The sequence below is a fragment of the Micropterus salmoides genome, unplaced genomic scaffold (assembly GCF_014851395.1).
Source record: "Micropterus salmoides isolate LMB-PRFRI ecotype aquatic unplaced genomic scaffold, ASM1485139v1 Ms_hic_scaffold_6, whole genome shotgun sequence".
Taxonomy (NCBI): domain Eukaryota; kingdom Metazoa; phylum Chordata; class Actinopteri; order Centrarchiformes; family Centrarchidae; genus Micropterus; species Micropterus salmoides.
In genome coordinates this window covers 34689403-34714283 of record NW_024044348.1, presented here as the reverse complement: position 1 = coordinate 34714283, position 24881 = coordinate 34689403, and positions in this window count along the sequence as shown.

Below are 24881 nucleotides of genomic sequence, written 5' to 3'. Positions count from 1 at the left end.
AAACAGCCTCATATAAAATTAAAAATAAAAATATTTAACCTAATATTGCCTTTTGTTTCACAGGGGACACAAACACAAGTCTCCTGATTCAAAGGTCCTGGCCCTCCTTTCACCCCAACCATGTTCTTACTCAGTCTTTTCTGTTCATATCATCATATATATCATATCATATACCTGCCTTTACTGTCACAAACTGATGCTAAAGGGCTTACCCCAGTACGTTACAAAGGCCGACAGGCTTTGACCATGCATCCATATGTGACGAGTCGGTGAGTGAGAACGGGTTGTAGGGATACAACACTGGTCAAAGATAGAACATAACGCAGCTCCTTTGTTTTCTGTTATGGGTTTGAAAAAAAAGAATGAAAGAATGAACCATGCACAGATTTAATCTAGACAATGGTGTCCATTCAGTAACACATGTCCCTACCAATATCCTGCGACTTCTGAATTGTCCCTAGCAATAATTTTGGTCCAAAAATTTAAATGCAAACACTGTTGTTCATGGGGCGGCACGGTGGTGCAGTGGTTAGCACTGTCGCGATGGACTGGCAACCTGTCCAGGGTGTACCCTGCCCTTCGCCCAATGTCAGCTGGGATTGGCTCCAGCCCCCCGCGACCCTGTACGCAGGATAAGCGGTTGACGATGGATGGATGGATGGATGGAGACTGTTGTCCATCAGTGTCTAGTCATCATATGTTACTATCCTACTATCCTTACATCCTATGTTAACCTTTATTATTTCGTATTATTCTTCCGTCACGTTTTTTTGGACCTTAACTAGTTTTCATTTATTGTTTTCTTTGTAAATTTATTCCCTGCATGCTGCTCAGTGTAATCTCAATAAGCGTCTCTCCCTCTCCTCTCGCACCATGTGCTCACAGGCAGGACTGAGAATCGGTTTATCACAAAGAGAGAGACTTGCATGACTAACTGCAGCTGTTTGGCTTCTCCCGTTCTCTCATACTGCCAAGAGACACTCTTCCTTCAGCATTCAGTGAAACAATGACCCTTGAACCCACAAGCTAGAAGCCCCATGTTCCCACGCTCCACCTTTGCTGCACATTTTGGAGTGGCCTTTTATTGTGGCCAGCCTAAAGCACACCTGTGCAATCCCCATGCCGTCTGATCAGCATCTTGATATGTCACACCTGTGAGGTGGATGGATAATCTCGGCAAAGGAAAAGTGCTCACTAACACAGATTCACAGATTTGTGAACAGCATTTGAGAGAAATATGCATTTACATAGAGAAAGTCTCAGCTCATGATGAATGGGGCAAAAACAAAAGTGTTGCTTTTATAATTTTGTTCAGTGTATCTTCCCACCTCAGATTTCATTTAGGTTTGCTCTGTTTTACTAACTATCATAACAAGGTCACGAAGCAAGTAACACCGGCAGTCTTGTCCAATATTTGATTGATATTGTTTGTTTTTGCAAACAAAAACATTATCATAGCAAGTGATTCAATAAAAATGTCTTCCATGCGGCAGCTGACCTAACATTGCTTGAATTTCATATGGCATTTGCTACCATGCTTGTGTTCAGCTCATTGTTTGGCAAAGCTTAAGGCTCACTTGGTTACCATTCTGTGAATAACATGGGAGCTTTATGAGGATTATGCCAAAGCTTCATGGCTCAAATAGATTTTTAGGATGGAGAATTCAGACACCAAGTGTAGACCACTGTCCTTTCGCGAGCCTCTGTGAATGTCACATGCTGGCACGCTTGGCACAAAGTGTGAGAGCAAGGCAGCAAAGGCAAATGAAAACTGGCCATGAACGCAAATACCATCAGAGGAACAGTGACAGACATGGCAAAAGGGCAAAATCTGACACACATTGGTTTCCACTGGGGAATGGGCAGCTTTATGAAGAAACACACACTGAGAAACTGCTGTAACTATTTGAAACACCACCCATTGAACACATGACACTGTTGCTCTTAACTGCAGGCATTTACAGCTTGGAGTAATTTCTCACCACTAACTCATATCCCCACTGCTTTTTTTCATCAGTCAGCCTGTTCTACCTGCCAGTCATCTCAAGCTCTCTAAAAGCCTACTTCTCCTCCTTGTCTCTCTTCCGATCCCCCTCCCTACGTCTGCTCTGAAGGGGTCACTGCAGTTAGAGAGAAAACAGACCCAGCAGTGGATTTTCAATTGAATTGTCAGAAGCTGGCTGTTTTAATAAATCCTACCAAATAAAAGGGCAGGGAACCTTTTGTGAAGTGGCTTCACCCATGACGCTCAGTTTCGGTGCTCTCCGGTGAACCTTGTCTGCCAGAACCAGCTTCCCCAAGATAAAAAGCACCTGGCAGGTCTTCACTGGATAAGGGACACACAAAATAAATAAATGATTGCAACCAGATTTGACACAAAAACACAATACAAGGTTGTCAAATCGGAATTAAAAACGTAACCTAGTTAACCAATATTGATAATTCATCTTTTGAATTCCTGAGGCTTCTGTCCCTTCCTTTCATCTCCCTTATTTTGTGATGCAGACTGAGAGTGAAACAAACAGTAAAGTTGCAGGCTGTAAAACCAAAACAATGAGCTTTCTGTAAAGATGCTTCCATGCTTTGCGGGTTTGTCACTTTGAGCAACCACATAGTCATGTGACCTATTATTATCAAATTATCGAGTAGTGGAGCTTTAAATCAAGCCTATGTAACTTTTTCTGAGAATCATGTGGTGACCACAAGTGACAATTACAGGTAAATGAAAATGCTAAAATATAGTAGATAAGTAGGGTAGAATTTGCAAAATGATTAACTGCTAACATTAGATAACGTAACTATCACAAGTTAGGCTGTAGCAGCAGAGTGTATTAAATTGAGCTAGGTGGCCTTGTATTGCTTATGAATTCCACTTTTGATGTGTGAATGAAAATGCTGTTTCTTTTTTTAAGTTATATGGACTTGTTATATAACTGATAACTAAAGTAATCAGTAGGGGTGTAACGGTACATATATTCGTACCGGACCGTTTCAGTACAGGACTTTTGGAATGATATATTAGGCTTGTTTTGTGTGAGGAACATACGTAAATTCCGAGTTTCCACACGGACATATTAAGTGCTGTACCAAATCTCTGCCTTGCGGCGCTACAACACTACACAAGCAGCCGCTTTAGCCCGGCCTCTCGCTAACTAGTGACTTAAGCGTCACAGCCAGTGCAGAGAAGCCAGAGCTTGAAACCCCTCCCTTATCATTATGGTCTTCTGTTTGGGAAGACTTCGGTTTCCTGGTAAAATACAACAATGGACGAAAGTCGAAGAAGTTTGTTTAAAAAATTGTAAACTAATTTGGATGTTTACAAAATAATAAATAGCAGCAATAAACCAGCAGCAATTTAATGTTTGCATTTTTTTCCCTTACTGTACCGAAAATAAACCAAACCGTGACTTCGAAACCGAGGTTCATACCGAACCAAGATTTTTGTGTACCATACACCCCTAGTAATCAGGTTATAGCATGAATGAGAACATTCTGTAGTGAATACCAGCAGAAAGCAACCTTGGCTTCTAACAATAGTGCATGACCACCTCACATGCCTACTCACTACTTTTATTTTATAGATAGACTATTAACCCACCTAGAGTAGCTGCAACAGGGCACGCATTTTTCCTTAATGGCTAGCCAGCTCAACAAACACAGTGTTCTGATAGTATCATGATAATGATATCCAGCTCTTACCTCCCTGTCCCACTGCCTGACACAGCAGAATGGCAGAAAGGCAGACAGAGAGAGGCAACAGAGCAGTGTCAGACAGACAGTTGACTAGTGGGAGGCAATAGAACAGTGGATCGGACACATTCCTTTGGTGTGGGGAACTCAAGTTTGATTCCCCATGTGTCCCTGAACAAGACACTTAACGTCTAGCACTGCGACCTCTGACATAGATAGCAACTGGAAGTTGCTTTAGATAAAAGCGTCAGCTAAATGAGTAAATGTAGTGGGAGGTTGGCAATGAAAGAAGATACATGATGCTCAGGAAAGAAGCTAGTTGGTTTTGTTCAAGTAGCATAAATACAACAATGAAAGTGCTTGTTACTGGTTTGTAGTCCATGTTGCTTTGATGTCTTAAATCTTAAAATGACTGATCTTGCTGCAAAATGCCTCCATGTTGGGCAAAAAGGAAAATGAAGGGGAAAATGGTATATCATTTATTTATCTGTAGTTTATACATTTCAGATTTCATTTAGATCAATTATCAAACTGATAATTGATGAACTGATTGTACACCTTCCCGTGTGAAATAGCACCAAGCGAGTTATGGAGTCGAGCTAAATCATTTATTTATATTGCCCATCATTACAAGAGAATCTCAAAGGACTTTCCTAGGAAATATCCCACCTGTAAATGTAATGTTTTGTAGCCAAACCTCCATCCTGTCATGCTCAGGGAGATTTGGAGAAAATCTTGTTGGGATAGTGAGACATTTGAGAACCCCAAGGGAGCCATTTGATTGGCTGTGAGATTGAAAAAGCTCACCTCCGGAAACGGCACCTCTGGCTAGTTATCTGTTGGAGTAGAAACATGTTTCTGGCTTTGTTGGGCGCCAGTGCCAGACTCCACCCTCCTGGCATCATTTTTATTTTAACAACTCGATTTATTCCACAGCCTTTGTAGGCATGACAAGATGGAAGTCTGGCTATGTGAGATTAGTCTAGACCTAAAAGAGACATAGAAACTTACCCAAACTTTATATCTACACAGCAGCACCAATGTTAGACATAATAAACACTTGACAGATGATCACTTGTAAAATTGTCATGCATTAATCCAAGTATTATATGTAAAATAATTACACATTACTATATGATCCATCCATCCATCGTCAACCGCTTATCCTGCGTACAGGGTCGCTGGAGCCAATCCCAGCTTACATTGGGCGAAAGGCGAGGCACACCCTGGACAGGTCAACATTACTATATGATTGTAGATCAAAATCAATAAGTCAGTAAAATAAACTAAAGCTGTTCCACAGTACACCTACAGAGATTAACTACCAACAATACACTCCCCACTTCAATTAGAATTAGAACTCTTGGCAATGAGAAATCATGATGCAATGATCTGCCCGTTCATGCAGCTGCAGTGGCTCCCAGAATGTCGAGTCCTCCTAAATAATTTGACATGGGCAGTGGGAAGTAAGATTACTTTATATCGGCATGTATTTCTCTTATCTTTATGGTGCAGTTTGGAGATAAGAACTGATCATCCATGCTGGCACTGTGTACTCACGCTGCATGAGATGCATACAATTATGCAAATCATGTTGAAAGTCATAAAGCCTTGTTCAAGCCTGAGAACCCCCTCGCTCCCTCCTTTCCCTTCACTCCTGTTCTCCACTCTTTGGCTGTGGAGAAAACCTGCAGTTTTGGACGGCAGCGAATGTGGGCTCATGCAGCAGGCGTGCATTTGTAATAAGAGCCAGGAAAGAAGGCAAGCTGGGGAAATGTTTGAAAAGTAGGAACAGGATGAAATGCAAGCTTTCTGACGGAGATGTTTCTGTTCTATCAGCTGCTGTGTGTCTATGTATTCATCAACATATAGAGTGGTCGGTCAAGCCTCTCAGCTGGGTGATCACAGATTGCCTCCACTGTGGTCAAGTATCAACACTGTTAAGGGCCTTTCAGCGTGTAGGTGCTGTAATTATACGGTGCAAGTGGTGTGTGCACAAGCACACTTAACTGTAATACGTTTTCCTTGTTTTCCTTTATTGAAGAAATCCAAGGTAACCTATGTACAAATACTTCACCTCATCACATAAAAATGCAAACTTATCATGGCTTGTGTGTCTTATTATTTTATTGCAAAAGTACGACTTTTTCTTCCTGTTGTATATTAAAACAAATATATACCATACTGCAGACTCTCCATGTAACCTCCAGGTGTTAATGCAATATATTTAGATCAAAGAAGTTTCATCAAATTCTTAGACAGACAGCGTGTGTGAAGATTTAGTTGCAATTCAGAGCAAAGGTTTTCTATACCTAAAACAGATAAATGTACATGAATAATTCATATTAAGGATGTTTGGGTTACATCACAGCCACTGTCAATGATAATCAGATGACACTGATAAGATAATTTGTATGGTTCCCACAACACAAGGGCAAAGAGGATAATCATACTTTTAGATGAGCTGGGACAATGCGTAACATAATGAGCATGATGTGGAAACCCTTCAATACTGTGCTGCTCTTTACCCGGCATCAAGACATCTAGGATGGATAAGATCATTATCAGACTGCTTTGGCGTGTTCTACATTAGCTATGCAGAGTGATTATTGGAACCAACTGAATTACGAGGCTGATTTCTGAACCATTACGGTGGCGCTTATCACAGACTGATGGTAATAAAGAATCCAGAGTTTGGATGATGGAGGCGAGTTATGAGGGGATGAAAGTAGGACACCACGGCACAACATTTGACTTAGAAACTCACATAACCGTGATGGATTAGAGGGGACATCTGGCACATAGACCAATCAAACCAAATGCATTATATACAATATGTTTTTGTATTTGTCTGATAGTACAATAAAATGGCAAAACTAGAAGTATCGCCCTACAGTTATGTGCCTCTGCCAACCAGTCAAGTTGAAGTTTACATCCATGTATGTCCAGACAGATATAATATATGTATTATATACTAGGAAGGATTGAATTAAAAAAAATAAAAAAGTATAAAGTGCATGTTTTGGCTAAATGGAAGTTATCACTATATTGTTGATACATATGGAAGATTCCAGTGAATATACATTCTTGAACTGATTAATGAAGGATTATCAGAGATGTGTTGGCTAAACAGGTACACGTGTACTTGATTTTTGTGTAACGATGGATTCTTATCGCTACACAAAATGTGGCACGTTTGTTTTCTCCTGGTACTTTTAGATGCAAAGCCTCTCACTCACAGGATCACAATTAACTAGTTGCGCTCCTGTATTTTGCTTGTAGTCATGTGATTTTGATGACACTTGAAATTCAGAAAGAGACAGGTAAAATGGACAAGATGGAGGAAAGCCTGTATTATGCTAGTTATTGTTTACTTGTGAAGTCCTAGACAACATTTGTGTGAAATCTGGAACTGCCCAATTAAATCTTAAATTAGGCTAAAAACCTATTTTAAGGTCACATTGACCTTTGAGTCAAGAGTTTCACCTGTTCAGTGTCTGACCGTCTGTGAAATATGGTCACAATCTCCTTGGCCAAAAATTTGTGTTTTTAGGACACGATGACGTTACATTGAAGTTGACTGATGAACTTAAATGTATTTTTGACCAAAAAAATCACTTCATCATTGTGAAATTTTCAGTCATAATAATCAATTAATTTCTGGAGTTATGGCCAAAAACGTGTTTGTCAAGGTCATTTTGGGACCACAGTGACCTTGGCCTTTGACCAACATTCTTATCAGTTCATCCTTGTATCCAATTCCTTGCATTCACAAGAATGGGACGGACAACCTGACAACCTGAAAACATAATGCCTCTGGCCACAGCTATGGCATAAACAAAGTGAAACATAGAAAAGTCAGAGTAATGGAAACAATACTGTTCACTTGTGTTTTTATATTTTTGTTACAAATTGCTGCCGTGTGAGATTTTAGTTTCAGACAAAGCCTCCAGTTCTCAAAGAAAGGTTCTGCATATATTAGGGATGAGCGAGTACACCACTCTCTGTATCTGTATCTGTTCAACAAATTAAATTAGCCAGATCTATCCGCACTCTGAATGGATGGGGCTTAACCTGGACACTGACTGACTAACTGGAAGGTAGTTATATAAGCCTGAAATTCTTACATGTTGATCAGAAGTTGTTATATTTACTAGAAAACTATTTACAGAAAAGCCTCAGAATTCAGCTTTAGAGCAATGTTTTTGATTACAATAAGGTTCCTATATTTATAGTTTATTAGAAAACAGATATCAAGTGTAACCATGACAAACAGCACTTACTACTAGAACCAACATTGCAATACCATTGCATACAGGACATTAATAGAATTAATTAGAAGAAGTAAGACTTGACAAAAATAACTAAGTTTATTTTATTATTTTAAACATGATACAGGCAGTAAATTAAACCACGAACATATTAAAATAATTGAATCTTTTGTGTAAGAAAAACATTAGCTTAAACTAAGTAAATGGACGGAATTGGAGCTTCAGCAGGGAAAGACTCACTTATTTTCTCTGCAGGCATGGTGGGCATGGCCAACGGCACATTTGGTGTTTGTGATGTGATGTGCTCGCTGCTAACAGAGCTCCAGGATGAACTCTCACCTGGTGATATTTGCTTCCATGCAGCTCCAGTACAGGACACATACATTGATTGCGGCCAGGTCCAGTATGTTATAAAAGACTGCAACTGGCCATCTTTGGGTAGCTGCTCGAGAAATGCCTTGCCATCTTATGTAGCACTTCCACCTTCAACCTTAGTCTTGTTGTAGAAGTGAACTGTCTCTGGCTCTTTTTTGGCAGCATTGTGCTGAGAATGCAGAGCTTCTTTTATTTTTCCTAGTAAATGTTGAGGGTTGCCTTGTCGTGTCTTTCGTGTCATGCGGTGGAGCTTTCTGATGTGCAGAAGGAGGCTGTGACCTCTTGCTCTGGATTGTGGTGCCAACAAAGCTGGTATTTTTGGACAGGCCAGTTTGTTGGCAAGTGGGAGCAAAACAAATTGTCATCATAGTTCTCCCCTTGCCCAAATAAGGCTCCATTAACTTCAGAACCACACTCTCCCCTAGACTCTGCGTTGCAGGGCATGTTGGTTCCTACCTAGATTGGGGATATCACCCAGCCATCCCCTCCTGGCCGGTGAGCCTCTGCCACTGTGCAGTCATGGACGTGCTGTAACGTCATTTAGTCCATCATGCACATAAAAGCACTCAAAGGGTCTTCAACGTTGCAGCGTGCATGTGCAGTTGGTCCAGTTCTGTCAGATAGAATGTTTTGGGACTGTGCTGTCCTGGTGGTGACTGGATAGCTCTCCAAACTGTCCCATCCTTGCCTGTTTCATGCCCAAGCTTAGTTTAGCGGCAAATTACTTAACCCATTAAGATCGGATGCAACATTTGCATGCTTTTCCCTTTAAGACCATCTGCGTGCCACAGAAAGTGATAATGGCTGATGAGCTAAGCGAGGGGAGCAACATTTATGCCAGTTACAGCAGTTACTTTGAGGACGAAAACACCAATGAATTAGAAGATTCAGACCCAGATTATGATGTGACTGCTGACCTGCTAGCCAAGGGTCAGTGGGTGAGAGCTGTGTTTGAGGAGCAGGAGGATTCTGGCGAGTTTGCTGGTTGTGACGGAGACAAATTCAAATGCGTAACAAAGCAGTAAGCAGTAGCAGTAAGTGGACAACTGTTAGGTGAAAGAAAAGAAAACCTTCATTGGGCTTTGTATCACTATGGGCATTCTTCAGCTGCAAACGAGGAAAGACTGTTGGCAAAAAAGAAGTAGCTTTTTCATAGTAATTTACCCCAAGAAACAGACAGGTTTGGAGACAACAACAAATTATGACAAGTAAAATGTGCCATACATGCTTTGATCCAAAGCAACTTACATACTTACCTGTGTGAATACATTGCCAATTGTAAAGAAATAACTAAAATGTATTTATTTTTTTCAATTTTCTTTGTTTTGTTTTTTTAAGTGAACACAAGGGCAAAGGCAATAAATTCCAATTAAAGTCAAGGGCTCGGAAAATGATGGGTCAGATCACATTCTCCCTCACTCATTTTCTGAAGCATTTTTAGTGCCTCTTGAACGTTTAGCTACCATCTATTACAGCTAGCTATAGCCTACTGTAAACGTACACTATGTGCACTCTGACTAAACAATGGGCATTGAGCGCAGCATCATACAGCGTTTTTTTTTGAGGGGTGAAAATTACCATTCGGCAGTTCAAGATATAAATGATCATAATTTTTTTTAATTCATTTGTTTTCATCCCATACCCCCCATAATTAACTAGATGAAGAAAAAGTCATGAACTGAGGGTTGTAGTTACAGTTAAAAAAGATAAATGCCCCTTAGGGGTTCTAGTGTTAAAGCAACATTATGTAAGATTTTTTTTAGATTTTTTTTAGTGTGTAATTTGGCGCCTCTACCATTTCGGAGTGTAATTCACTGCTGTCGTAAAAATAAGGACAGTTGTACATGTGCATTTGTTATGATAATGTTATTTATGATCAAAAACTAACAAGTCAGCAACTTTGCTAACACGGGCAAACATCTAGCACGTGTGACAACACAAGACATAGCAATATTACTTATTAGTCCAACAGTAAGAATGCCTGCTTGGCGTTTGTCTTGAAGCCTTTTATTTCATGAATCTCTTACCAACAACCGGGAGCCTCTTGCTTGCTCACTCTCTTTTTCTCTTCCTCTGACAACATCCTCTTCGGTCTCCTAGCCTCTGCCATTAACTCAGTGGTTCCCAGCCTTTTTTCCTTGGCGCCCCCCCTACTTTTATCTAAGAAAAGCTGAGCCCCCCCCCCCCAACAACTGACAAAACACGCACACAGAAAAAGATGATGTAATTACCTACTAATAGCAAACAAATGGAGTCAAATGACACCTTCGTGGCTCTGTGTAAATCAATGTCAGCTCTTGGTTGGCCTCCTGGTGTTTTGTTTCTTGGTATTGTTTAACACCAAGAAAAGGGGTTTATAAGGTGCAATATTTACAAAATATAGGCCTACAGATTGCACTAACTTAGGTGTTTTCAACATATAATTTACTTGGGCAGGCCGGACAGGTATAGTTGCACCTGCCAAAGTATATTTGGCAACCCACTTTAGCATTTTGCAGAGAAACGGTGAGGGAGAGGTCATCTAGTATTATGTCATCAGACAAGCAGGAAATGTTACATTACGGTTACATTATGGTGAACGCACCACTGCAGACTAACGTTAAGTTTCATTTTCAATCCACATGCAGTGCACTTGAAAACTCAAATCACGGGTGAGTTTATTAAAGACCGCGACTTTATGAAACGTACTGCTGATGGAGAAAATCAGCAGAGACACATAAAGGGAGAGAGAGACAGAAAGAGGCGGAGTCAGCGTGAGAGACCAGAGGTGCAGGCTAGGTGTGTGAGTGTGGGGAGAAGAGCAGAGGAGCGGATTCAAGTAAATAAAAACTAATCTAAGGATACCTACAATAACCTACTGTTAATACAAATAGCCTACTATATATATCGCTATCGAGCCCACCCTCCACCGGCCGCCACCGGCACAGTTGCACTGTCTTAATGAGAGCTCAACAGTCCAATGAGCGGGTGTGTCACGGTTCTGTCTCGCTGATCCGCGACACCAGATCGTGGACTTTTGTGTCACGATTTTGGTCTCTGTTTCAAAACCATTACAGCCCTACTACTAAGTAGTCTGCCTATTTTCATTAAGGAAAAAATGAACACAGACTTTTGTATAAATTATCTAGTGTATTATCATGATTTTTAAAAAATGTGCAAACCAAAGTTTATTTGACAACCTCAAAACAGATAGAGCTTTGGGCACCCCCTGAGGGGGGCGCAGACCTCAGGTTGGGAACCACTGCATTAACTAACATGTCCATAGAGGCTGCTGAGCCCACAGTGGTAATGACAGAGACACCATTCACCCTATTACAAGTCAGTGTACCATCTAAATGAGTTTTGAAGATGTTATTTTAGGATTTAAGAAAGTTACTACATAATGTTGCTTTAACGAATAATTTCAACACAACCTAATACAGAAGCACTGCAAACACAGACAACACAACCAAATACAGAAACGTCCTGCAAATCCAGACAACACAACCAAATACAGAAGCACTGCAAACACAGACAACACAACCAAATACAGAAACGCCCTGCAAATCCAGACAACACAATCAAATACAGAAGCACTGCAGAGATGCACAGAAAAATAACAGAACTAAGTTACAAAACAAAGTTTGTAGGGGCCATTAAATACTGATGAACAAACTTAGGTAACAAGTTGTTCAACAAGAGTTACTTTCTCCATGACTTGGTGTGATATAAGCTATTTTAGACTCTTCACTATACATTTGATAGTAGTAATATCTGAATCATGCAGTCAGATTGCTAAAATGTGAATAAGCACATTCTCTGAAAGTCATCTTCAGCTTTTTGTTGTATTTGATTGTGTTTTCGCTATTTGCGTGCGTGCATTTCTATATTTAGTTGTCTTGTCTGCATTTGGTTGTGTTTTGTGAATTTGCAGGGTGTTTCTGTAGTTGGTAGGTACTCTGTCTTTGCAGCACGTTTCGTTATGCTGCATTCATGTTGTCAGATTGGTCAGTGTATTTCTCTTTTTGCTGGTGTTTTATTTCCAAATGCTGCATATGTGTCGTCAAATTGATGAGGGTTGCTTGTGTTTTGTCATATGCATGTGTTGCCTTAAGCGGCAGCACGCTAGGCTTTCCGCAGACTTCAGGTAAATTGGGGTCAAATCATACCTGATGCTATGCACTGATACAATTACACTAAAAATCTTTAAACATACAGCTCAAAAAATAAGCATGTCTGCACAGTAATAATGATCAAAGGAGACGTGACTTGTTTCAAGGGCAGAATCTCTTTGGTCTATTTGTTTGCCTCTGTTGCCGCTCCTGCCAGTAATCTCTGGAGAGCGGCTGTGTTTTTGGATTGATGCGGACCGTGTAGGGAGCCTGGAGAGCGCTGCAGGCAAGTGTCACTTCCCATTGGATGTTCCTGGTAACTACTATACATGTTTCAAAACAAACTGTCACGTGCTGGGTCTGAGATGTTTTCATATCTCTGACCCCTTTTTAACTAGATGACTTTGACCAACTATAAACAGCTTAAGGCTCACCAGGAGGGTGATTGGGACGGTTAGCAGGTTAGAAAAACAAATGTGTGAGTGCAGAGACATATGGTGACCTCTAACCTTTGAGGATTACACCTTAGATCAGAATACTGAATGTGCAAGAACATGTCTAATTTGTTATACATTAACAAATTCCGTGGTCAACATGAACAAATCTCCAATTGTTTTGAAGATCACATATACAACTACCTGCTTGTGAAACACCTCTAATGAGGATCCTACACAATTATCATTTACAACGTGCCATAAATAACACCAGTAGTTTGCATATTGCATAAACAAAGCAAACATAACAAATAAGGAGTGAATACAATTGCATAAGGAATTCATAAGCTGAGAAATAATGGCATTGTACTTTTTTCTCTGTCAGAAAGAATAAAAAGTTGCATAGGGAGGAAAAAAAGTTCCTCACTCTTCCCTCCCACTGCAACTTCTGAGACATGTTTTCCCCCTCTCTGTGTCTGTGTAATTGCACTTCACTCTCAGATGCCTCTCAACATATTTGATACATTGACAAATTCCCCCTTCCAGTGTTCTCATCATGGCTATTCCCTGGAAATGTACAAGAAAGAGGAGGAGGCGGGCACAGAAGACAAGCAGAGAGCAAGAACGGCTTCCCAGATGGGTTGTACCACATCGATTGACTGGTGAAATATCTCATATCATATAAAACCAGCTCAGGGCCATGACAGCTCTTTAGGGAGAAAACTCTGGGTTTTCCAAAGGCTTCTGGAAAACAGTTGACAAGATCAGTGCTTTTGCTAGAACTGAGAAAGCTAAAACAATAGCAGTACACCTAGTGCATGTGTTGTTTTCATCCAAGGCTGCAACAGCACCAAGAAAGGGTTGATTTTTATTAATTTATGGGCAATTAAGAGTAATTTTAAACACGACTTGTTTTGGTTTTTTCCAGGCCTCATCCACCATCAGAGGAAAAATAAATTCCTCTGGTTCCCTTACTACGTATATATGATATATATATATACGCCCTGATCTGCTTTTTAGGGGTGACAAATATGACATCATCGGGTTTCCCCCTAACAAAATTGCTTGAAAAAGCATAAAGGACCAGTGGTTTTGCACAATAAAACCTAGTACATGTGCTTACAACTTTTATAAATGATAATCATTTCCCAATTCACGCGAGTGGCGCTGTACATTTTAATGGATTTTGCCTACCTTTCACATCCTATTGGTTTCAGTTCGTTTTGGTACAATCAAAATCAAGTCACAGAGACTTGAAATTGGCTCAACACATGCATCATAATGAAACACATGTCTGCACTGGTTTTCTTTAAAGATACTTCATTTTAGAGTTCTAATAGTGTACACCGGGTGTCCTCTACCACATTTGTTTAAGGGCCATAATTTTTCTAAGCAGATGCTTAGTTTGTCTTTACTTAGGCTTAATTAGCATTTTATTGTTTAATATTTGCCCTTTCATAAAATTAATGTTTTTATTAGCCTATATCAGAGGTATGTGAACAAACTCCTAAAAAAACATGGTCAATCCATAATGATAACTACATACTAGATACTTAACTAGAAAATGCTAACAGAAAAGGTTTGCGTTGTTTAAAAACAGCATATTTTTATCATACTGCACATTGCTGCAGCACCTTCTTTTCACCCTGTGTGATACCGCTTCGTTTTAGCTACCAATTGAAGCATCTCACTTTAATTTGATCTTTGTTTGGAGTTTGTAGTTAAGGGCTGTGTTCGAAACAGAAGGCAGTTGCCTCGCTGCCTCGATACCGTAATAGACAGCTGCCTCAGAAGGCATTACTTTCAAGTGAAGGCAGCTCTGTTTACATTAGTTTTGAACAGCCTTCTAGGGCAGCACTTACGGCAATGTGTGACATCAGCACGCCGTCTTGAGTCTCTTCTCGCTGTCAGAAGAGACGCTAGCCTTAGCATAAGCTAACTAGCTATTGAAAAGCCAAACGGCTAACAAACGCCTCAGAAATCATACTGAACAAACTTGGCTGGTTACAGTCACGGGCTAATATGAAAAAATCGAAGCGAGAAAACTACTAAAAACCTTTAAAAACTTATATTTGTGTACCAATTCGGCTCATTTGTCCGCCATCTTGACCAGTTTTCGAAAGCTCGCAGACGCAGCTCGCAGACGCAGCTCACATACCCATAAAGCAGACGCGCTGCTTTATGGGTAATAGTCAGCATCAAGTCATCATTGATGCTACCTTCAAAACTGGCCGTTACTGATGCCTCGCTGTCCTGTTAGACATCTTCTGAGACAGCAGTTTAGCTTGTTTGGAACACAGCCAAGGACTACGAGCCAATCAGAAGCAGAGTGGGGCGGGTCCCGACAAGCTAGTAACCACGGCTTCAGTTCCGGAACGAGCTTCGCAACACAGACTGGAGCAAGAGTTTCAGAGCTGTTTTCAGGCAGTTTAGGAACAGTGTTTTCTGTGGGAGATGGTAACTCTCTTTGCAAAACTATTACATGCACACACAAAAAAATATACAACACAATAAAGGGATGGGAAGAGGCCAAAAAACATAAAATGACCTCTTTAAAATCTGTTATTGTAAATGTAACTGCAGAATGCAGTTCTGATTGGCAGGAAATATTAATCAACCAATTTTGACACTATTATGCATTTGCACCATTATTGTGCATGTGACACCTGTAGTTACCGGAAGTAATGGCACATGGGGTTTAATACTACAGGTCACAGAGGTCTAGGGCAGCTAACCAACCTATTGTCGGGCAATAATTGGTCTGTTTCCAGACTCGTGTTGTGTGCAGCATAAAGTCAGGTTATGACTGCTATGCTGCACACAACACGAGTCTGCGAACAGTGACAGTGAGAGGAGTTGGTAACCTAGCTGAAGTAGTGGAGGTGTGTAGCCTGTCGCCTGCAGCTCTTCATCTATCAGCTCACCGTGGCTGCTCCTGACTGTTCCATTACTGGCTGCAATATTTCAAACTGATCTGCTGTCATAAAATGCTGAAATTGACCATGGTTTTGTAGACGGATTTATGATGAACGATAGTGGTCAGAGCTAATCTCACTGACAAACAAATTGTATTACCTGTGACTACTTCATAATAAAAGTAAACTCATGTTTCACCATTTGTCCAATAGGACAAGTAACCAGTCAACTCTGGGTCAGTGTTAAAAAAATAAAGCAGAGGTCTCTCCATGATTCAAACGCCTTTCAGATGTTGACTGTGTTTTCACCCGATGTCGATTTGATTCTCGTTTGGTCTAACCTTTTTTCGTTTGTTATCCTTACGTGGAGGTTTGTGTTGGAGGCTGTGTTGTATTTTTTTGATGTCACTCCTCATGGTTGCACTGCGGCTGACCTCCCCATTTCTGATCACATGTTAATTTCTTTTACTGTCAACTTAACACTGTCCAAAATAAAACTGCCACGTGTCATTTCATTCAGAAATATTAAGGACATTAATTTCAACACTTTCTCTAGTGAAATTGATGCCTCCCCAGTATAAACTGTTTTTCCAACCCTGATGAACTGGTTTGTCACTACAATGATGGCCTTCAAAACATTTTATATTCTCTGGCTCCTTTAAAAACCCGGACTGTTTCCTTCACCCATTCTGCCCCATGGTTTACATCAGAACTACGCCAGCTCAAGGTAAAAGGTCATCGCCTTGAACGCCTTTACAAGAAAACTGGACAAAAACCACATTCTCCACTACAATTAAGAAACCTGGTGCAGACCCCAACAATTTCAACAACTTCCGTCCCATTTCTAACCTTTTTCTAACATTTTCAATCACCAATGATCTTGTCATGGCAGCTGATTCCGGACTACTAACTATTTTTATTCTCCTTGATCTGAGTGCAGCCTTTGACACCAGCTTTCATAACATCCTCTTTGACAGATTGGTCTCTATTGTTTTCACTAACGCCCTGCGATGGATTGGCGACTTGTCCAGGGTGTACCCCATCTTTCGCCCGATGTCAGCTGGGATTGACTCCAGCCCCCCTGTACGCAGGATAAGCGGTTGACGATGGCTGGCTGGCTGGCTGGCTGGTCTGCATACTTCCATTAACATAACATTAATTGCCTCCGACCGTCTCTCTCTCCCACTAGTACAGCCATTCTCGTTCACACACTGGTCACATCCCGCATTGATTATTGTAATTCTCTTCTCGTTGGTCTTCGTCTCAAATCCATATATAAACTTCAACTGGTTCAGAACTCTGCTGCCGTATCATCACCAGAACCCCTTCTATTAATCATATTATTCCTGTCTTTCCGCAGCTGCATTGGCTCCCAGTTAAATCCTGCATGGATTTCAAGACTCTTCTCCTGACCTTCAAGGCCATTCACAACCTCGCTCCTCTGTACCTCACTGACCTCCTTTACATTAACACACCCACGCATACTCTTAGGTCTTCTTCTGCTATTCACCTCACTGTACCTCCTGCTCATTTGACCACCATGGGGTTCAAAGCCTTCAGCTGATCTGCCCCTCGTCTCTGGAACTCTCTTCCACCAGACATCTGCAACATTGACTCGCTTTCCATTTTTTAATCCCGCCTGAAAACACATCTTTTTAAACTGGCATATCCCACGTGACTCTTTCTCAATCTTTGTTTCCAGTTGTTATGTACCCTGATTTTATGCACTGTAATTATAGTTGTATAATTTTATCGATTTATTGCTGCACTGTTTTATTATGTTTTGTGGGGTGACCTTGAGCGTTCAGAAAGGTCTCTATAAATAAAATGTATTATTATTATTATTATTATTATTTTTTATTATTATTAGCAGACTCTATTTTATTAGCTGTGGTGTTGAAGCTGTGTATACAGCAAAGCCAACGTAAACCACTGGATTTCACAGAAAATCCAACCCGATTTCTTCACATAGGAAGAGGCATAGAGGGTTATAAGCACCCGAGAAAGCCAGTCAATGGTTCATTTTTATGTGAGGTTACAGCCCATTGACAAACAGCCAATAAAAAGTGATTAATTTCATTTAAAATCTACATATAGCCCCTTTAACTCAATTTGCACATCCAGGTGTTCATTTTTCTTTCTCTCCATTGTCAAATAGATTTTTAAGTTCCATTATTTATTAATGAATATTCATTGATGTATTTTCAAATGAGCTACATAGTGTTTTATTGTTTTTGTAAATCCCTTTATTACGTAAAATATTTATTTATGGATTTATATTTAATTTGCAAACGTTTTATGTAATTCCGATTTTTAATGACTATTAAAAAATAAAATAATGACTTACTTTGTAATTTTGTCTATTTACGTATAGATTAATACATTCATTTGTAAACACATTTATTATTGCTTATGTTTACTCTACAACTAGTTAATAATTAATTAAATGCTTAATTACTATTTCTGTGACACTTGTAGACCTCCATACAGGGCTATTTGTAGTAAAGACGCAAATACAAATCTATCATATCAGGTATCTGTAAAGGAAACAAAGCCTTGTTTTATGTAGGATTAATGCATTAACTATACAGATGCTGACATAGGCTAGTATTTCTAGACTGTCCTTTACAAATTGGGTACACATCGGGTTCATATAGGTTTTCCACAGGTCAATTTTGAAGACCTCTGTTTTAAGGATTTATTTTCAATGGTATATACTCCCTCAGGACTCCAAAAGTCCTGGGGTAGCCTGTGAGCCCATATAGAACATGATGGTGCTAGCCCACTGACATTAATGCCAATCAGTATTCATGAGACAAGTACTCATGTCTTAGCTATCAGGAGAATTTTGCTGAGATACAAGAAACTCTCAAGAGCCATTACAGCATGACATTCTCCAAAGAGTCGATATGTGACAGATTGATAAATGAACAAATTATCCAACTTCATCCGCACAGAACTGTTGTCATAGTTAACCATCAAAAATCAAAACATATCTATTTCATTCTGCTAGCTGTCTATATCATCAAAGTCAAAGGGATATTGTAATTGGATGCTGATGTAGGCCAATATTAATCATCATTTTATTGTCAGGCTCAGCAGTGAAGTGGGCACAGCTGCCCTGTTTGGTCCAAGATGGAGTATGCAGAGGAGAAAAGACCAATTTCCTCGTTGTGAATGGAAAGTTCTCTAAAGCAGTTTGGAGTGATTTTTCATCAATCACAGCACATTCCTCCTGAGCTGGGAATTGGGGGGGAAAATGAGAGAGCGAGACAGAGAGTGAGAGAAAGGGTTGGACCACTCTATTACCTGAGCGCACTTCACTGTGAATAATGATGTATGACATAAAAGCACTCAAGAGTTTCTTTAAAATGTTGCCAGCATGGATCTACGGTTTCAGTCATGGGATAACACAAATTTAACATTTAAGACACCCCTGGGTGAGAACTGGAAAACATCATACGGCAGCTCCGCCTCTGGTTCATCAGTAGAATAGCAAAGATGATCATTATTTTCAAAAGATCTTCTCTTTATTATATATTAACAAAACCCATAAACTATTTGTCTCTTTGAAAGGGATTTAACATTATGGTCACATCTGTCTCCCTACACAACATTTCTTTTGACTTATTTGATGATATGAAAAAATGCCACGTCTATGATGCAATGTCAAGCAAATCTGCTCATTTGTCTATCTACCAGAAATCTCCACAGTACATGTTTTGACATTTTTGCCATCAATATTTTATAAGTAAGCCCCTAGGATTGTTGGTCTAAACTTCATACTGGCTTTTCCCCAACCACCCAAGGTCAATCGCCTGCTTGTTTCAAGGACCTGTTCTTGAGAGAATCCACCCAGATCGATGAAATAAGGTGACATGGAAGTATAACATATTGTGTAAAACAAGAAAGAGTATTCTGTATGTTGAAATATTAGCACGGGAAAATGAACTGTGACCAGCACTCCATCTTTCTATTGACAGGTCAATGCACTTGCATGGTTCTGCAATGCTCTCTCACAGTCCTTCAGTTATGCAAAGCAACTGCATGTGTGTACACTCCACAGCGATGTGGTTCTACACCTGCAGGTCTTTCAATGAATAATAGAATGATATATACTGTAAATTTGTCTGTTAACACGAAGAGAAAAGAAGTCCTTACTGTTCTGGTGTAACATAGTTTAAAATGATCATTGCACGATTCTCCTTTATGTATGTTGCCTTTATAAAGATAACACATGTACAGTCTTCAGTGTGGCATCATTTTCTTTTGAAATATAAAAACTCTTAAAGAGTTCTTTATTGTAAATATTGCATTACAATCACGTTATTGTATGCTTTGGTCAATATGGCCTGTAATATCAGCCTGTAACATCAGCCTTGAACGTTTGTAACTTATGTGCATAGAGAGTAATAAGCTCGAGACATAGAGTAAAATATCTGCCTAGTGTAATATTTAACATTCTGGCCTATAGTGTTAGAGATTGTATTCCATAAGTAGTTAATAAAGCATTTCTACATCAGTAGACATTCAACATGCTAATGAGATTTAAATATTCACCCACTGACCTTCTGGCATGCAACTATGTTGGTTCGAGGGCTCCCACTATGTGCAGTCGCTGTAATTCAAGGTCTAGTAGAGAGCTTGATGTCACAGCGATTATCATTTACCACTCGCATTAATATACATTACTCATTCACTACTCAGTTGGTCAGTGTACAGTTTGAAGATTCAGGATGCACTCAGGGTGCCACTAATGTATATAAAGGTTTAGTTTAAAAAACAAAAACAAACAAACAAACAAAAAAATATATATATATATTTATTGATATATATATATTTATTGATATATATATATATAGATATATAGATATATATTTATTGATATATATATATATATATATATATATATATATAAATATATTGTGGTTGTTCAGTTCAAATATGTATTTGAATGCAAATTAAAGTATACTCTTTTCAGTAACAATCACTAAATTCAAGCAATATACTTTGAAATTGACATAAATCTGATTTTATATCAGTATGATTTGCTAATGCTGTGGGAAACTATCTTTGTGTTATTGTGTGTGAGAAATGCAGTTTGACTTTTGAATTGTGCATTGAATTGTGGTAGATGAAAAGAGAGCATGCTACAAAAGTTTACAATGATGGTGGCAGATTTACCTCTAGAAATGTATCGTATTTTTTTAAACAAGGGTTCCTTAAATATCTGGGCGTCCACATCAGTGATAACCTCACTGAACACCCCACAGCTGGTCAACAAGGCTCAACAGCGGCTGTACTTCCTGAGGATACTGAGGAAGTTCGCTGCAGAGAGTGTTGAAGACCAGGGTCTCCACTACCCGCCCTGCAGAGCATTTACCACCACAGAGCCCACAGGAGAGCTGCTTCCATTATCAAGGATCCCACCCACCCCAACGCGAACCTCTACCCTCGGGTTGGAGGTAAAGAAGTGTGAAATTCCATCCTAAACACTCCTAAACACTCCTAATGCCACTCCTAAACAGTTGACATAAAGTTCATCAACTTTAGCTAGCTTCCTGATCTCTACAATAAGGCAGGAATCTATATGTGTTTCTGTCCGTCTGTTTGTATTTTGATTATTTCGAGAACATAACAGGTGTGTTGCTGCGGACCCAAAGGAGTGAAGTGTCGCATTTGGTGCAATTTATACACACATTCAGAATTATTAAACTTTGAATAAATAAAATACAATACAGCGCGAGCTGCCCCGCCCTGCAACAGCAGGTTTATAAGCTTCGATGTGATAGTAAATTGTTAAGACAGTTATCGTCATCACTATTCAGTTAATACGATATACAAGGTTTGAAATATGGAAGAATCAAAAGTGTTAAAACAGAGCTGTAAGAGTTTTATGAAGTGCTAAATATCTACTAGTATCTCCACCATTGTCGTGTTGTTTCAGTGTTATTAATGCTGTAGGTGAAACCGATGTGAGACGCACATTTTGAACAAGCTAGAGCAAGAGCTAGTTAGTTCTTTTTTTATAAGTATGATTAGAAAAAGCCACATTAACAAGCGGTGCTCTCATCTCAGTGTCAGTGTCTGCACTGCATGCTAAACACTGCAGATGAGAAAGGTCTGGACAGTTTCTTCAAGTTTTTCCCACTGTTTGTGTGTAAATGAACCTAATGAAAGTTGCATTCACGTTTCCATAGTGTTTTCATTCAATAATTTAGGTTGGTTTTTGCATGATGGCAAAAGATTTCACTATTTTCGCAATCCCCAATTGGTGAGGAGGGCACCCCATGGACCCTAGTCTGTGTGCCACAGTTGTTGCTTTAAAGATTTTGCAGAGTTATGTACTCTAATATAGTAATTCCAATACCTACAAAAGGAGGACCATCTCTGAAATAGTGTTTATAGTTGTTACGGACTAGAAGGCAGAGCCAGCTGTTGAAGAGAGGTGGACGACACGATTCTGTTTAAATATGGAAATAGTGGCGCGCAGTCTTTCCTGTAAGACATTTATGGTGCTGCTCTTGGTTGTTCACATTAAAGCTGACAGAAATGATTCTGTGAAAAATGTTAAAAACTTCAAACCCTTTTATACATCTAGCCAATCACGTCGGAACTTCGTAAAGGTAGGGGTGGAAGAGATTCCTAAAACTATTTGACAATCCAACAAGCAAATTTGATGGAATGGAACCTTACATTTTTCACAATCCAATAAAGAACAGGACAGACCTGCGAAAGTTACCGTATTCTGATATCATCTGGGACCTTTTGTACAGTGGATGTGCTAGTTATGAACAGGGCTTTTACCCCATTAACTAATGCAAATGGTTACTACTGCACTATAGGTAATAAGCTACAGTAGGTAGCCTGGCATGCTGACGATTGCAGCTCATGTTAGAGCAGATAAACACACTGTTAAATCTTGTGTTGTGGTTTTCACGCATCATCCTATGCAAACTGCTTCAACATGAGGAGAAATCCAACATCTTTTTGGTAGCTTTGCTAGATGAGGTACACATTATTAGTCCTAGAGGAAAACTGACTGGCATGAAGGACAATGACACCCAGCAAAGATTGCCAAAAGTGCCAAATGTCTGACTTGATGACTATTTGGGGAGATGGCACAATTCAGTCAAAAACTGCAAGGCACATACTGTACTCAAACCAAAATAAGCTGGAAACAGAAGCAGATGTGTCAACTTTTATTATTGTTGCTCTGCAAATGCTTGTTGTCTGAATATTGCTGTCAGTTTATATCAATATTTGACATGGGCTACATCCAAGACTACACATATAAGCAGCAATTAAGAACTATGCATAAATTGTGGCTTTCCTGTACAGCAGGAATAGTAATTTACCCTCAAGCCCTCTGGGCTTCCTTCTCCTTCAAATATATTTGCCTTTTTTTATACTTAAGCAATATACTGTATTTTTTTATTCTAATGAAACTAAAGTAAACTGAAGTATTGGAGTTGACTTAGAGGTTCAGGGCCCAAGCAATAAACAGGTCTCATTATAAAATACTATACTATATAAAACAAACTGATGTGGCAAATATAAAAAAATATATATTTGTGGATTAAGTGTTGTATGGAACATCTGATTTTAATCATGTGGCAATTACAATGATAAAAAACAACAGTATTTTACCAGATTTTCTGCGTAGTTGTGCAAGCTTTACTTACAGCAAACAGTCACTTTTGTTTGTATTCTTGTAAACAAAACATTGCGGATGGACTTTGCCATTGTTGATACCCACTGCTCTGCCTATCTGGAGTACCTGATTATTAAGTGTGTACTACCACGCGAGTTTACTTGCATTGTTGTTGCTGCAGTTTATGTACCTCAGGCTGGGAATGCATAACTGGCTATAAAAAAACTTTGGGCTGCTATTAGCAAGCTGCAAACCTTGTACCCAGATGGGACCTTTATTGTTGGCGGGGACAAATCTATACACCCGAAAGATGATCAGAATGTCTTCTGCACCACAAGAGGATGAAAACATTGGATCAGGTTTACACCAGTGTGACTGAGGCCCCATATACACTACATGGTAAACATGAAGCAGATGGTCTATTCTTTAGTCTGGACAGGAGGTGCAAACGTAGCAGTAGGTCTCCGTTTTAAAACGAAAACGCAGTGGTGTGGATGGGGCCTGTGGCCTACAAAGTCACACCCCTCCCCCACTTGGGCCAGTCTCACCATCTCTCTTTGTTTCTGCTCCCCAAGTATGCGCCGGTCATCAAACGTGTAAAACCCACAATGAGAACCATCAGTAGGGCTGCCACTTTCAATAAAGAAAAATAAGGGATGCTTGCCACAGCAGGGGCCACACCTCTCAGGGGCCCAGCAACCACAGGCCCGATGATGTGCCAGTGGTGGTAATATAAGTATTAAGATCGATACCAATGGACATTATAATAAGCTATCTGTTATCGAAATCAGTGTGAACAGATGCACTCAGTCTCTCTTTATCACAACTCAACAGACTAGTGGTCATGACAAATGTGTGACAGTGAGACCACAAAAAAATAGGATGTGAACTGTATTTCCTTTAACTTATCAACATGTCCATACCTTATATAGTAAGTTATGGACATGGACTTATAATAGGCTTAAACAAATGCTTTGATACAATTCGATTGGAATGACTTTTGCAAAGCTGTCACTTTGTTGGTCATTCTGAAAAATTTCCTTTCCACATAACCAGTGGAGGCTGCAGTCAATGCTCTTGATGTTTCTGTTGATGGACAGGATGAGAAATTGCTAATGAACTTGAGTAATTGTAAAGGGTGGTGTGGACACCACTAAAATATTTGTCATTGTTTGCAGTAATACCATCCAAATTATGAAACCACACATAAATAATCCATCTACAAACATTTCTAAATTTAATTTATCACCATTTTTATGATTAGTCAGTTAATATATTTATATATTAATTTTTTTAGTTTTTATTTAGCCTGTTGTTAATTCTATAGTATTGAAGGATGCAGTTCTACCATACCATAATGTAGGCATGTGATTCATTTACATTGTAACAATATTTCCTATCAAATAGGCAGCATATGAAATCCAGAGTAATCAATCTGAAAATGAGTATGT